This window comes from Oncorhynchus masou, chromosome 7 (genome assembly GCF_036934945.1).
Source record: "Oncorhynchus masou masou isolate Uvic2021 chromosome 7, UVic_Omas_1.1, whole genome shotgun sequence".
In the NCBI taxonomy this organism is placed as follows: Eukaryota; Metazoa; Chordata; class Actinopteri; order Salmoniformes; family Salmonidae; genus Oncorhynchus; species Oncorhynchus masou.
Window position 1 is genome coordinate 25,241,054 of NC_088218.1, and position 14,684 is coordinate 25,255,737.

At 41.4% G+C, this 14,684-nt stretch overlaps 1 pseudogene; it reads right to left on the reverse strand.

The window, feature by feature from the left end:
- Window positions 1–14,684, reverse strand: part of LOC135543581 (low-density lipoprotein receptor-related protein 1B-like) — a 212,328-nt pseudogene that overhangs the window by 83,020 nt on the left and 114,624 nt on the right.

Genomic DNA, 14,684 nt, shown 5'->3' on the forward strand with positions numbered 1-14,684 from the left:
TTAAAGGGCACTGAACGCCACTGATGTCTATATAGGATGAGAGTAAAGGCATCCTCGTGCTTCCCATCTGAAAGAGTTCGTAACAGTTTGTGCATATATTATGATGACATTTTTTGTGCATATATTATGATGACGATTTTGTTTGTTTTGGTCTTCGGCAAGTTCTTTTGGGGCTGTTCGTTCACATTTTGTCTCTCGAGGCAAGCTGAAGTCGGTAGCTGAAATCTACGCCCCTTCGTCGGTGATTGGTCAACAGTGGGGATTCTTCAATGAAGTGGTTGTTGTCATTCAACAAGAGACGACTTGTTTTCGTGAAAACATTTTCATTGAGTAATACTGCAAAATTGCGTGACTAACATCTCCTCTGAAGAAACGTCAAAATGAATGACAGATATTTTTTTGTTATCTTAGATTCATTCTGACTATTGGCGTCTCAATATGGACAAAACATTGCAATTACTGTTTTTTCTCATTTTTAAAATGAAGGTCTTTTAACGGGGTATGTGAGCACACTCGTTCGGTTCGCCTATAGGCACCAGCCAAACTGAAGCAAACGGAAGTTTTAAGTCCCCACCATATGAGTCATGTTTTCAACGTAGCACAACATAGAATGCCACCTTTCCAACAAGTAAGTTCTTAAAATTTCTGCCCTGCTACAGCTGCACCCTGTCAACTGCAAGTGATGTTATTGTAAAGTGGAAACGTCTAGGAGCAACAACGGCTCAGCCGCAAAGTGGTAGGCCACACAAGCTCACAGAATGGGACCGGCAAGTGCTGAAGCGCATAAAGTATAAAAATGGTCTGTCCTCGGTTGCAACACTCACTACCAAGTTCCAATCTGCCACTGGAAGAAAAGTCAGCACAATAACTGTCGGGAGATTCATGAAAGTGGTTTCCATGGCAGAGCAACCGCATACAACTCTAACATCACCATGCACAATGCCAAGTGTCGGCTGGAGTGGTGTAAAGCTCGCCACAATTGGTCTCTGGAGCAGTGGAAACGCATTCTCTGGAGTGATAAATCACATGCCCCATCTGGCAGTCTGATGGATAATTCTGGTTTTGGCGGATGCCAGGAGAATGCTACCTGCCCCGAATGCCAACTGTAAGGTTTGGTGGAGGAGGAACAATGGTCTGGGGTTGTTTTTCATGGTTCGGGCTCGTCCCCTTAGTTCTAGTGAAGGGAAATCTTAATGCTACAGCATGCAATTACATTTTAAATGATTCTGTGCTTCCAACTTTGTGGTAACAGTTTGGGGAAGAGCCCTGACCTCATCTTCGAAAACCTTTGGGATGAATTGGAACGCCGACTGCGAGCCAGCACTAATCTCCCAACATCAGTGCCTGACCTCTCTAATGCTCTTGTGGCTAAATGGAAGCAAGTCCCCTCATCAATGTTCCAATATCTAGTGGAAAGCCTTCCCAGAAGAGTTGAGGCTGTTATAGCAGAAAAGGGGGGGACCAACTCCATATTAATGCTCATGATTTTGGAATGAGATTTTCAACAAGGGTGTCCACATACTTATGGTCATGTAGTGTATTTAATCACAGTATTTATCGTTCTGGGCTCAAAAATGTTATAGAATAATAAGACCATTTTCCTGTTGTTTTAGTTGCTGTCTATTAATATTCTATTTTCCTCTATTTCTTATGTTTGTATGTAACCGGTGTGAAATGGCTAGCTAGTTAGCGGTGGTGCGCGCTATTAGCATTTCAATCGGTGACGTCACTCGCTCTGAGACCTTGAAGTAGTTGCTCCCCTTGCTCTGTGATGACCGCGGCTTTTGTGGCGCGATGGGTAACGATGCTTCAAGGGTGACTGTTGTCTGTGTGCAGAGGGTCCATGGTTTTAACCCAGGTAGGGGCGAGGAGAGGGACGGAAGCTATACTGCTACATTGATGCTGTTGACCCGGATCACTGGTAGCTGCGCAAAAGGGGGGTGAGTGTAACCGATGTGAAATGACTAGCTAGTTAGCAGTGGTGCGCGCTAATAGCGTTTCAATTGGTGACGTCACTCGCTCTGAGACCTTGAAGTAGTTCCCCTTGCTCTGCAAGGGCCGTGGCTTTTGTGGAGCAATGGGTAACAATGCTTCAAGGGTGGCTCTCATCGATGTGTGCAGAGGGTCCCTGGTTCGAGCCCAGGTTGGGGCAAGGAGAGAGATGGAAACTATACTGTTACATGCACATCAGAAAGAAACAGGAATTAAATACATATATTGTGATGATTGTTGGACAGAATTGGAATTAGAATGCAGAAAAAAAAGTGAAAGGAAATTCCAGTAGTTGTCAGCTGTCCCTGACAGTGTGAAAAGACCAGGTGTTATGTTGGAACTGATTTAACGTGTTTGAAGTTTTTGCGGAGTGATTTACAGTGGGGACAGAAGGGGTCATCACATCACTTCCTGTTTGCCATCCATCACCTATTACAGTTGGCTGCAAACGAAGATGGATTAACCCCCCTGTATGAGAGGAAATGCCAATACCAACTACCAGCCACACTCCTCACCTGCTCACAGCAAGTCTCAGGCCAACCCTTTTATACACCTACACCAAATCCTGGTCGTCTCGAGCACAGTTGGTAGATCACAGCCCTTGCAACACCAGGATAGTGGGTTCAATTCCCCGGATGACCCGTATGTAAAATGTATGCATGTATGACTGTAAGTCTTGGGATAAAAGTGTCTGCTAAATGGCTTATACAATATTAATACACCTACAGCTTCTCTATATAGCATTCCTTTCATCATATACAACTCCCGTAGAACGAGACAACATTTACTGTATCACTTCTAAAAATCATTGCAACTGACATCTCATCTTGCTGTACAATGCAGTCTTTGATAGTTTTAACACTTCTGTCAGCAAGCAAATGAAAGTAGAAGTGGCAAAAGATCAGAGTTTCTGTCAGAGACGTACAAAAGAGGCTTGAGTCGGTCTCTAAATGTTGACATCAGTGGTAGATGAAAGGCAGTCAGATTATGTGGGATCCCTCTGGTTTCACACTCCAAGTAACAGTTTGAGCTCTTGTCAATGGAGAGTTGAAGACCTTTGAAATTGGGGGAAATAAATGTTCACTACTTGAAACAGCAGCTTTACTTGCTCATCAGTCTTCTCTCTCATCTTTCTAAAGGCAGGGAGGAAGCTATGGCGCCGAAATAAAATAATGAACGCATCCAATGTGAAAGGTGAGAAGTGAATGCAAGTACATTCTACAAGGGGTTTCCACTTCCCCGTTACTCTTTGCTACAGATGTAGGATCTTAATCACTCTTTTGTTGCTTAGAATTTTCCTGCACAGCAGTGTATTTGAGGTTTAAAAAGGCTTCTACAGTTTGTCATTTCCACTTTGAAATGTCAGACTTGATTTGCCCTCACAAAAAAAATGTCCTGTTGTTAGCAGGATTATTTTCCTCCTGTAGCAAACTGGCTCATATTAAGATCCTACATCTGTAGATTAACCAACTGTTGTCAGCTTTTCAAACTGTAAGTAATTCATTTAGTAATGGATAAATGAGCAGACAAACAAATACCACACTTACTCTCAACGATCACTCTCCGTCCAGTCCAGTCGTCATTGACAACCTGTATATTCCCAAAGTGAACGTCACTATAGAAAATCCGGTTGGTGCCTCCAGAGTTCTGTTGTCGGTGATGAAAGGCCAGCGCTATCACATTCTTGAAGTAGGCAGGGTTCTCATAGGGCCTGATGGGAGAGTTGAGGTCACTGTCGTCTGATAGGTGGATGCTCCTCAGGATCGACCTCTCAGAGAAGAGAAGGTAGCCATCGTACTGGTGACAGCTGAGACCGTCTAATCAAATGACAATGATTATATAATTGAACCCTTGAAACATTTGACGTGAATTTTTTTTTACAAAAATAGAATAACATTTCTTAAGTGCATTTAAAATCGCTACACTCTTAACAGTAAAATAACTATAAATGACAGAATACAAAAATCAAACAAGAGGCTATAAAAGAGATGAATAAATGAACATAAAAACACAACAGATCACTGATGACCTTTAGCTAGGTAGCCGTGAGCACAGGAACACGTCCTCCTCCCACTGCCCAGGTGGAAACACAGCTGATGGCAGCCTCCATTGTTCTGGCCACACGGGTTGGTTCCTGTAAGAAAGTCAACAGCAGGGTCAAAAGTCAACACAGGGTCATAAGGAATAAGATTCCATTATGAAGTTGCAGTCATATTGCAGTATCAATGTTAGTCAATATGCAGATATTAGGTTTCTGTATTGCAAGAGGTTGCAAAACTTTCACGTTAAAGGGGCAAACAGCAGTTGCTGCATCCATTTCTGGACTTATTAATGAATTATTTGTACCTTGATTCTTGAAAACTTCTAAATAAATACCTCACGAGCTTAGTTTAACAGAACACCAAAATATACGTTTTTTTTTTACTCCAATGTTTGTAAACAATATAAATGTAAATAAAACATGGTTAAACTCTAATTTTGATATCATGGATATCCTTGCATACGTAGCTCTGTTTATGAATTTGTTACTGTTTCAACTGCTGATTGGCCCTTTAATCTCAGGTCGATTCTAGAACACTTAACAACCGTAGGTACTGACAGCTGGTAAGAACATTAAAATAATACAGATGTGATAATGAAGTTGAAACCTCAACCTTTCTCCCGTCCTCGGTTAAAGACTTTGACATCGTTCAGGTTGACCCCCAGGCCACTCCTCAGAGTCATGGCTCCCTCCATTGCATAACTCTTGACACCTCGGCGAATGGAGCCATTGGCATGAGCCCTACACACACACACACACACACACACACACACACACACACACACACACACACACACACACACACACACACACACACACACACACACACACACACACACACACACACACACACACACACAAACAGGAAGAGGAGGAGGGAGTTTGACACCAGGTAACAGAAAGTTTGACACGGGGATAATCAATGGCCCTTGACTAATTAAAACAGAAGAACTCATTAAATGACACGAGACAGAAGCTAAAATATGCTAGGCAGCTGGTCTGACAGAAAGGTGACTGGACCGAGCTACCCTTGTGGATGACATTGAAGTAGGTACGCACAATTTAAATAGAGAGACGGTGTCTTTTCTCCCTTTTCCTGCCTTTTTCTCTGCCAATTACATTGTTATTTCAAGTGACCTTGTGGTGCAGGTGGTTAATTCAACAAGGGTAGAGCAGCTGGCGAAGGCTCCTTTGGAGCCCGTTTGGAGAGACTGTACTATACTGTAACATTTACGGAGGAATAAATTACCTGTCAGCCCAGTATATGTAAGGCCCATAGACGGCCATTGAAAAGAGATCCGCTGTGTTGCTGGCTGAGGATGACAGTACTACCTCCCGGTCCTCTCCGCTCTCAAGGCTGATCCGTTCTATCTTGTCGGCGCGGGCGTCGCACCAATATAATTTATTTTCCTAGAGTACAATGTGGAGAAAATAAACTTCAGGTATATGATGGTGGGAAGAGTATCGCTATAAAAAGATAACACAGAGCAGAGTGTAACGCCACCTCAGCCAAGAGGATCAGGGGGAGGCTAAAGGGCTGTGTGTACTCTCTGGGGGACAAAAACACCTGGTCCTCCTGTTTGACTCAGTGGGGAAGAGTGTGGAGCCAGCAACATCAACATCATGGATTCGATTCCCGCTCGGATCCCAAATACTACAATACCTGCTGCACCCACTGATTGCCAATAACTCTGACAGTAATCTTTTTTTAGATGTTTTATTTACTTGTTCAACAAAATCTCTTTCTCTGAGCAATTGCATTACTTTGAAATAATATAATATTCTTTTTGCATATAATATAGCTCGATATTTGTATTATTTATTTTCTACAGTCTTTTTTGCTCATCTTTATCAAGGGTGCCAATAACTTTGGAAATATACCGTATATAAGATATTTGGGATAAAAGCATCTGCTAAATGGCATTAATTAATCTATTATATAAACTGGGTGGTTCGAGCCCTGAATGCTGATTGGCGGACAGGTATATCAGACCGTATACCACGGATATGACAAAAAAAATACTGTTTACTGTTCTAATTACGTTGGTAGGCAGTTTATAATAGCAATACGACACCTCGGGAGCTTGTGATATATGGCCAATATACAGTACCAAGATTAAGGGCTGTATCCAGGTACTCTGCATTGTGTCGTGCCTAAGAACAGCCCTTAGCCATGGTTTATTGGCCATATACAACACCTCCTTCGGCCTTATTGCTTAAATATACCTCATAGTCTATGGAGATCCCATTGGGCCATGCTATTCCAGAGTTGACCAGAATTACTTGGTCTGATCCATCCAGCCGGGCCCGACAGATGCAGGGGCTCTGGCCCCATTCTGTCCAGAACAGAAACCTGGCCAAGAGGACAACAGAAGGGTAAGAAGAGTCCACAGCCACCAGCACCCACAAACAATGCTCATACTTTACAGTCACCTCATACTTTGACAGGAAATGCTTTGGGTTGATCTAATGAGTACTGTTCATAATTGGTAGACCATTTTTTTTGGGGGGGGTGTCTAGTTGCGATAAAGATCTATTTTTCAAGATAGAACTGGACCAAGTCAGCAGCATCAACACAGAAGTATTAGACAAACAGGCACGTGACGAAAATGACATCAATACAATAAGCAGCACGTCAGTAAACAAACGTGTACACGGCACAAGCCAGAAAAACAGACGGCAATACTTTAAGCGTCAGAGCTGGCAAAAAGAATCGCAGGGCCATAACAGTATCAATGGATAACTCAAGGAGGCTCAACTCCTTGGATGGACAGGGGAGTAGACATGTTCAACTCCCTTTCAGAATACTAATATTGAAGCAAGCAGTTGATCGACGTTCCAACGGTTATGGCTTACTAACTGTGAACGCACCAATTATAAATCATTTTAAAAAACAACATGACAGTATGCTCTGGTTCCAAATCCCCTCACACAAAATCGAATATCCATAGGGGGCCAGTTGTTGACATATTTCTATATTGGCTTTAATTTAAGCAATCAGCGTGATTGCCACATAAAGATCTCTCTCACTTCATGAGACCTCAGGGGAATGCATGCATACAATGTTGTGAATAATAGGGGTTAGAGGGAGACAACATTAATTAGCCCGGTGCAGGTGAGGCACAAGCTGTGACAGTAGACACACACAGCGCCAGTAGACTCATCTCTATTCTCCTCAGCTGCTTATCCTGGTTCATTAGCATCTCTCATCAGGGGAGGAATCAATAGGAAAATGCCCTGCAGTCTAAGCTGATGTGGGGAAATGGACCCGTCCTTTCTTTTCCTGTTATTAATGATTGAGAAGCTGAACATGTGAGACAGTGTAGTCAGTTATTAATGCAGAGAGTGGAGAAATACTGTATTTATACTTCATGGTTTGCTTTGGATGAAGGGTGGAGAGTTTAGATTTTATTGGCTGGTAATTGCTTGATGTCGTCTGTACATTTTGTTGTGTTACAGCCTGAATTTAAAATGGATTACATTTATATTTTGTGTGACTGATCGACAATACCCCATAATGTCAAAGTAGAGTATTTTGTTGTTGAAATGTTTTGAAATGATTGAAAAATGTAAAGCTGAAATATCTTGAGTCAATAAGAATTCAACCCCTTTGTTATGGCAAGCCTAAATAAGTCCACGAGTAAAAAATGTGCTTAACAAATAATAATAATAATAATAATAATCAAATAATAAGTTGCATGCCGGAGAGGAAGGAAACTGCTCAGCGATTTCACCACAAGGCCAATGGTGATTTTCAAACAGTTACAGAGTTTGTGATATGAGACAACTGAGGATAGATCAACAACATTGTACAGTCGAAATGCTTGTAATTATACTTCAGTATTCCATAGTAACATTTGACAAAAATATCTAAAGACACTGAAGCAGCAAACTTTGTAGAAATTAATATTTGTGTCATTCTCAAAACCTTTGGCCACGACTGTATATTAGTGTTTTATTATTCATGATTTTTATAAACGTTCAAATTAGTTTTTTCTTCCACTTTGACATGAGTATTTTGTTGTAGATTGAATCAATTTAATTAAATCAATTGAATCCCACTTTGTAAGATATCAATAATGTAGTTTAAGAATTCCCTACCCTGCAAAAGAAAAACACTGAAACGCCATCTCTTAAAACCTGTGAATACTGGAGAAATCTCCAAATAAATCAATAATGGAGAATGGTCAGATAACAGCATAGTTGAATCTCTGCATGGGATGTACATTTCAGAAACACAGGGGAGGTGAAGACATAATCAATTGGTGAGAAAGACTGATGATGGGGAGAAAATTAGATCATCTCTAGTACAAGGATTTCTTAGGGGCCAGGCATCCACAGTGTTCATGTCATCTAAAAAGGTCTTAATAGAATTTGAAGGTGCCCAGAGTGCCAAGATATTAGTACTGGTGATATTAATAGTAGGATCTAGAGTCAAGTGAAAATCTCCCCCAAGGATGGTCACTGAGTCTGGGAAGTCTAACAATTTAAGCTTCAGGTCTTCAAAAAAAGATTTATCAAAAGCATTTGTTGCGTAAATGGCGGACAAACAAAATGTAGTGCCATTAATAGTAACAGAGGTATAACAATACTGTTCATCAATGTCTCCCCCAGAGACCCCCACCTTCATATGAAGATTCCTCTTAATTACTTTGGTTTTGTTTGGGGCACAAGAGTAGGTCATTATCTTATCAGTAGACTTCAAAACATATTTTATATCAGTGGCTTTCAAGTGGCTCTACTGTAGGTACACAAAATCAATGTTTTTTACATTGTAAGTTCTCTAAACATGTTAAGTCTATCCATGAGTCAGCTGGAGATGTAAATATATCCAAGAGCCTGAGATTTGAAAACACTTTGCACAGAGTTGAGATAGAAATACTGTTTAGACAGACACATAAAATAAAAACATGACATAAAACCCCAAATTGATCGTACAGTCCACAATGGTGAATGCATACAATTCTACAGCATTTAAAAATGTAATTAAAATAACCAACAACAAAAAACTTAATTGAAAAGTCCAGTATGCCATCGGACATAAAAGTGTACTCCCGAGAGAGCCACGGCCAGTAGCCCTGAGTTGGCAGTCCCTTGGATGCTGACACAATGTAGGGAAAAATCAAGGGGTGTAAATATTTCTAAAGGCAACAATAATTAATAATTATATTAATTGTAATTATATCATTCTACTATATAATCTTGCAAAGATCGTTTTACGACGTTCATTATTACTGGCTCTCAAAATCAATTAGAACATTGGTTATTTGGTGGCCATTTCTTGGGAATACATTATGTAGCTAGGATGTGTTCATTACATACCAAGCGGGTGGTTAAAGTGTTGACTGAAATGAAAGACTGTACACACCCTTTCACCGGGTGCACAGCAATGGCTTTGGGCTGGTCAAGTCCTTCAGCTATCACCACGGCTCGGTACAAGCCACTGAGTCGAGCAACCTCGATGATGTTGAAGCCATGGTCCGTCCAATAGATATTACCTAGTAAACAACACAAACATGACTTTGTACAGTGTTCAACCATTGCATTACAAGTGAGTCAATTCATTACATTTGATGTATGTCTTACTTGAGAAGTATGTCCTATGGCTCTTGTCTCTCTGTATGTCCTACAGTTGCAGTCGAATATATTGGCACCCTTGCACTTTACAATGGAGCAGAATGCTCTGTTGTCTTTTTTTGTGGTTGAACTGCTATTTTTTACTGTGTATCCTCCTGCAACTTACCACAGGTAGGACGTTAACACTGTAAACGAGAATCAGCTGCCTCTAAACAAATTCATTTTAATTCTGAAAATTTTTGTCCAGGCAAAGTGAAAAATATTATTTGGATATATTTTTTCTTAGTCCTGTGTGGTTGCAAATCAAACAAATACGTGTGAACAATGTAAAAATGTAAAAAATGTTAACTTATTTCAGAAGAAATAGTGAATCGTGTAAGGGTGCCAATATACAGTGCCTTCGGAAAGTATTCAGATCCCTTGACTTTTTCCACATTTTGTTACATTACAGATTTATTCTAAAATGGTCTAAATAAAAAAATCCAGAGTAATCCACACACAATACCCTATAGTGACAAAGCGAAAACAGGTTTTTAGACATTTTTGCTAATTCATTTTTTTTTATAACAATAACTTATTTACGTAAGTATTCAGACCCTTTCCTATGAGACTCAAAATTGAGCTCAGGTGCATCCTGTTCCCATTGTTCATCCTTGAGATGCTTCTACAACTTGATTGGAGTCCACCTGTGGTAAATTAAATTGATTGGACATGATTTGGAAAGGCACACACCTGTCTATATAAGGTGTGGGACCTTATATAGTCGACAGTGCATGTCGGAGCAAAAACTAAGCCATGAGGTCGAAGGAATTGTCCGTAGAATGCTGAGACAGGATTGTGTCGAGGCACAGATCTGTGGAAGGGTACCAACAAATTTCTGAAGCATTGAAGGTCCCCAAGAACACAGTGACCTCCATCATTCTTAAATGGAATAAGTTTGTAACCCCCAAGACTCTTCCTAGAGCTGGCCGCCCGGCCAAACTGAGCAATCGGAGGAGAAGGGCCTTGGTCAGGGAGGTGACCAAGAACCCGCTGGCCCTAGAGTTCCTCTGTGGAGATGAGAGAACCTTCCAGGACAACAATCTCTGTAGCACTACACCACTCAGGCCTTTATGGTAGAGTGACCAGATGGAAGCCACTCCTCAGTAAAAGGCACATGACAGCCCACTTGGAGTTTGCCAACAGGCACCTAAAAACTCTTAGACCATGAGAAACAAGATGATCTGGTCTGATTAAACCATGATTGAACTATTTTCCTTAATGCCAAGCGTCATGTCTGGAGGAAACCTGGCACCATCCCTACGGTGAAGCATGGTGGTGGCAGCTTCATGTGGGGATGTTATTCAGTGGCAGGGACTAGGAGACTCGTCAGGATCAAGGCAAAGATGAACAGAGCAAAGCACACAGCCAAGCACACAGCCAAGACAACGCAGGAATGTGTTCAGGACAAGTCTCTGAATGTCCTTGAGTGGCCCAGCCAGAGCCCGGTCTTGAACCTGATCAAACATCTCTGGAGAGACCTAAAAATAGCTGTGCTGCAATGCTCCACGTCCAACCTGACAGAGCTTGAGAAGATATGCAGAGAATAATGGGAGAAACTCCACAAATACATCTGTGACAAGCCTGTAGCGTCATACCGAAAATTCCAAGCTGTAATCACTGCCAAAAGTGGTTCAACAAAGTACTGAGTAAAGGATCTGAATATTGTGATGTGATATTTCAGTTGTTTATTTTTAATAAATCAGCAAAAATGTCAAAAACCTGTTTTGGCTTTGTCATTATAGGGTATGGTGTGTAGATTGATGTGGAAAAAGCTATAAATTAACAAAAATTTGGAAAAAGTCAAGGGGTCTGAATACTTTCTGAAGGCACTGTTTTTGACCACAACTACTTGCATGTCCTACTTTGAACTTGACATTGTATTCCCTTAAGTAAAGGTTAACTTTGAGAGATCGGCTATTTACCTCCAATCCAGTCCACTGCAATCCCCTCCACACGGCCGATACCACTAGTGACAATGTCCTCTCTCCACCTCTGATCTCGCTTGACTCTGGATATTCTGTTCAAGCCCATGTCTGTCCAATATAACGTGTCATTTCCTATTAGGGAAATCAATTAATTCAAAAGGATTAATGTTCTTCCCTTCATTTGTTTTTTTCAAACTCTAATTTAAAAAAAACATTTTAAAAATGAGAATGATTCATTTGCAAACCGAAGCAGGAAGAATAGTCCAAATAATCACAAAAAAACAATGCCAATACACTCACCAGCATGGAAGTCAATCCCCACAGCCATCATTGAGCCGGTCACCGGCATCAAGGCTTCACTGTTATCACTCGGGTCCAGGGATATCCCCCTGATGCCCTCATGAAATGAGTACATCAGGAAAGACCCTATGCCTTCAAGTTCAAACACAAAGCCAAAACCAATCAACCATATGGCATCTACTGTGCGTGTAAAATGTCATTCTAACCTTCATATCACATCAGGAAAGACCCTAGTCATTCAAACACAAAAAAAGCAACGCTCAAAGACAAAGCCATATTTCAATGTCACTGTGGGATCTGCAGTACATGGCAAATCAGATTCACATCATGGTTTTCATATGTTGTGTTCCCTGTTCAATGTACTCCCATGAGAAGCCGGTACAGTACCATCACATGACATGCGATCAGAGTGGAGGTTGTAGCCCGTGGCACAGAAACAGCTCCTTGTGCTCTCTGATGTTGGGAAGCAGAGCTGAGAGCAGCCACCATTGTTGTCCTGACAGAGATTCCTCCCTGCACAGCAGTGGAACATGGTTAGGTTACATTGTACGTTACACTGTAAACAAACAGTGTACATTAGACATCACACTGTACATTTAACACGTAAGCATGGCCATTGCCTGTGTATTCATTCAGGAAGCAACGCAGTAATGACACAGCAGGACAACATGCTTATTATTTAACGGAGCATTACGGTGGGAAAAAGCAGTGTTAGACCGAGTACATCTGCATTGCATTGCGTTCCAATTACAGTGTCTTGCGAAACTATTCGGCCCCCTTGAACTTTGCGACCTTTTGCCACATTTCAGGCTTCAAACATAAAGATGTAAAACTGTCTTCTTTTGTGAAGAATCAACAGCAAGTGGGACACAATCATGAAGTGGAACGACATTTATTGGATATTTCAAACTTTTTTAACAAATCAAAAACTGAAAAATTGGGCGTGCAAAATTATTCAGCCCCTTTACTTTCAGTGCAGCAAACTCTCTCCAGAAGTTCAGTGAGGATCTCTGAATGATCCAATGTTGACCTAAATGACTAATGATGATAAATACAATCCACATGTGTGTAATGAAGTCTCCGTATAAATGCACCTGCACTGTGATAGTCTCAGAGGTCCGTTAAAAGCGCAGAGAACATCATGAAGAACAAGGAACACACCAGGCAGGTCCGAGATACTGTTGTGAATAAGTTTAAAGCCGGATTTGGATACAAAAAGATTTCCCAAGCTTTAAACATCCCAAGGAGCACTGTGCAAGCGATAATAATGAAATGGAAGGAGTATCAGACCACTGCAAATCTACCAAGACCTGGCCGTCCCTCTAAACTTTCAGCTCATACAAGGAGAAGACTGATCAGAGATGCAGCCAAGAGGCCCATGATCACTCTGGATGAACTGCAGAGATCTACAGCTGAGGTGGGAGACTCTGTCCATAGGACAACAATCAGTCGTATATTGCACAAATCTGGCCTTTATGGAAGAGTGGCAAGAAGAAAGCCATTTCTTAAAGATATCCATAAAAAGTGTTGTTTAAAGATTGCCACAAGCCACCTGGGAGACACACCAAACATGTGGAAGAAGGTGCTCTGGTCAGATGAAACCAAAATTGAACTTTTTGGCAACAATGCAAAACGTTATGTTTGGCGTAAAAGCAACACAACTCATCACCCTGACCACACCATACCCACTGTCAAACATGGTGGTGGCAGCATCATGGTTTGGGCCTGCTTTTCTTCAGCAGGGACGGGGAAGATGGTTAAAATTGATGGGAAGATGGATGGAGCCAAATACAGGACCATTCTGGAAGAAAATCTGATGGAGTCTGCAAAAGACCTGAGACTGGGACGGAGATTTGTCTTCCAACAAGACAATGATCCAAAACATAAAGCAAAATCTACAATGGAATGGTTCAAAAATAAACATATCCAGGTGTTAGAATGGCCAAGTCAAAGTCCAGACCTGAATCCAATCGAGAATCTGTGGAAAGAAATGAAAACTGCTGTTCACAAATGCTCTCCATCCAACCTCACTGAGCTCGAGCTGTTTTGCAAGGAGGAATGGGAAAAAATGTCAGTCTCTCGATGTGCAAAACTGATAGAGACATACCCCAAGCGACTTACAGCTGAAATCGCAGCAAAAGGTGGCGCTACAAAGTATTAACTTAAGGGGGCTGAATAATTTTGCACGCCCAATTTTTCAGTTTTTGATTTGTTAAAAAAGTTTGAAATATCCAATAAATGTCATTCCACTTCATGATTGTGTCCCACTTGTTGGTGATTCTTCACAAAAAAATACAGTTTTATATCTTTATGTTTGAAGCCTGAAATGTGCAAAGTTCAAGGGGGCCGAATACTTTCGCTAGGCACTGTATTTTCATGAGATTACAGTACTTCCAAGGCAGCATTAGCACTCCCAGTGTGTGAGAGGGAGTGACTGAGTGAGAGAGAGAGAGAGAGAGAGAGAGAGAGAGAGAGAGAGAGAGAGAGAGATGAGAGTGAGTGAGTGAGTGAGTGAGTGAGTGAGTGAGTGAGTGAGTGAGTGAGTGAGTGAGTGAGTGAGTGAGTGAGAGAGAGAGAGAGAGAGAGAGAGAGAGGATGAGTGAGTGAGAGAGAGAGAGAGGATGAGAGTGAGTGATAGAGAGAGAGAGGATGAGAGTGAGAGAGAGAGAGAGGATGAGAGTGAGAGAGATAGAAAGAGAGAGGGAGAGAGAAGACTAACGAGACATGCCCATTACTTGTTGGTGATTCTTCACAAAAAAATACAGTTTTATATCTTTATGTTTGAAGCCTGAAATGTGCAAAGTTCA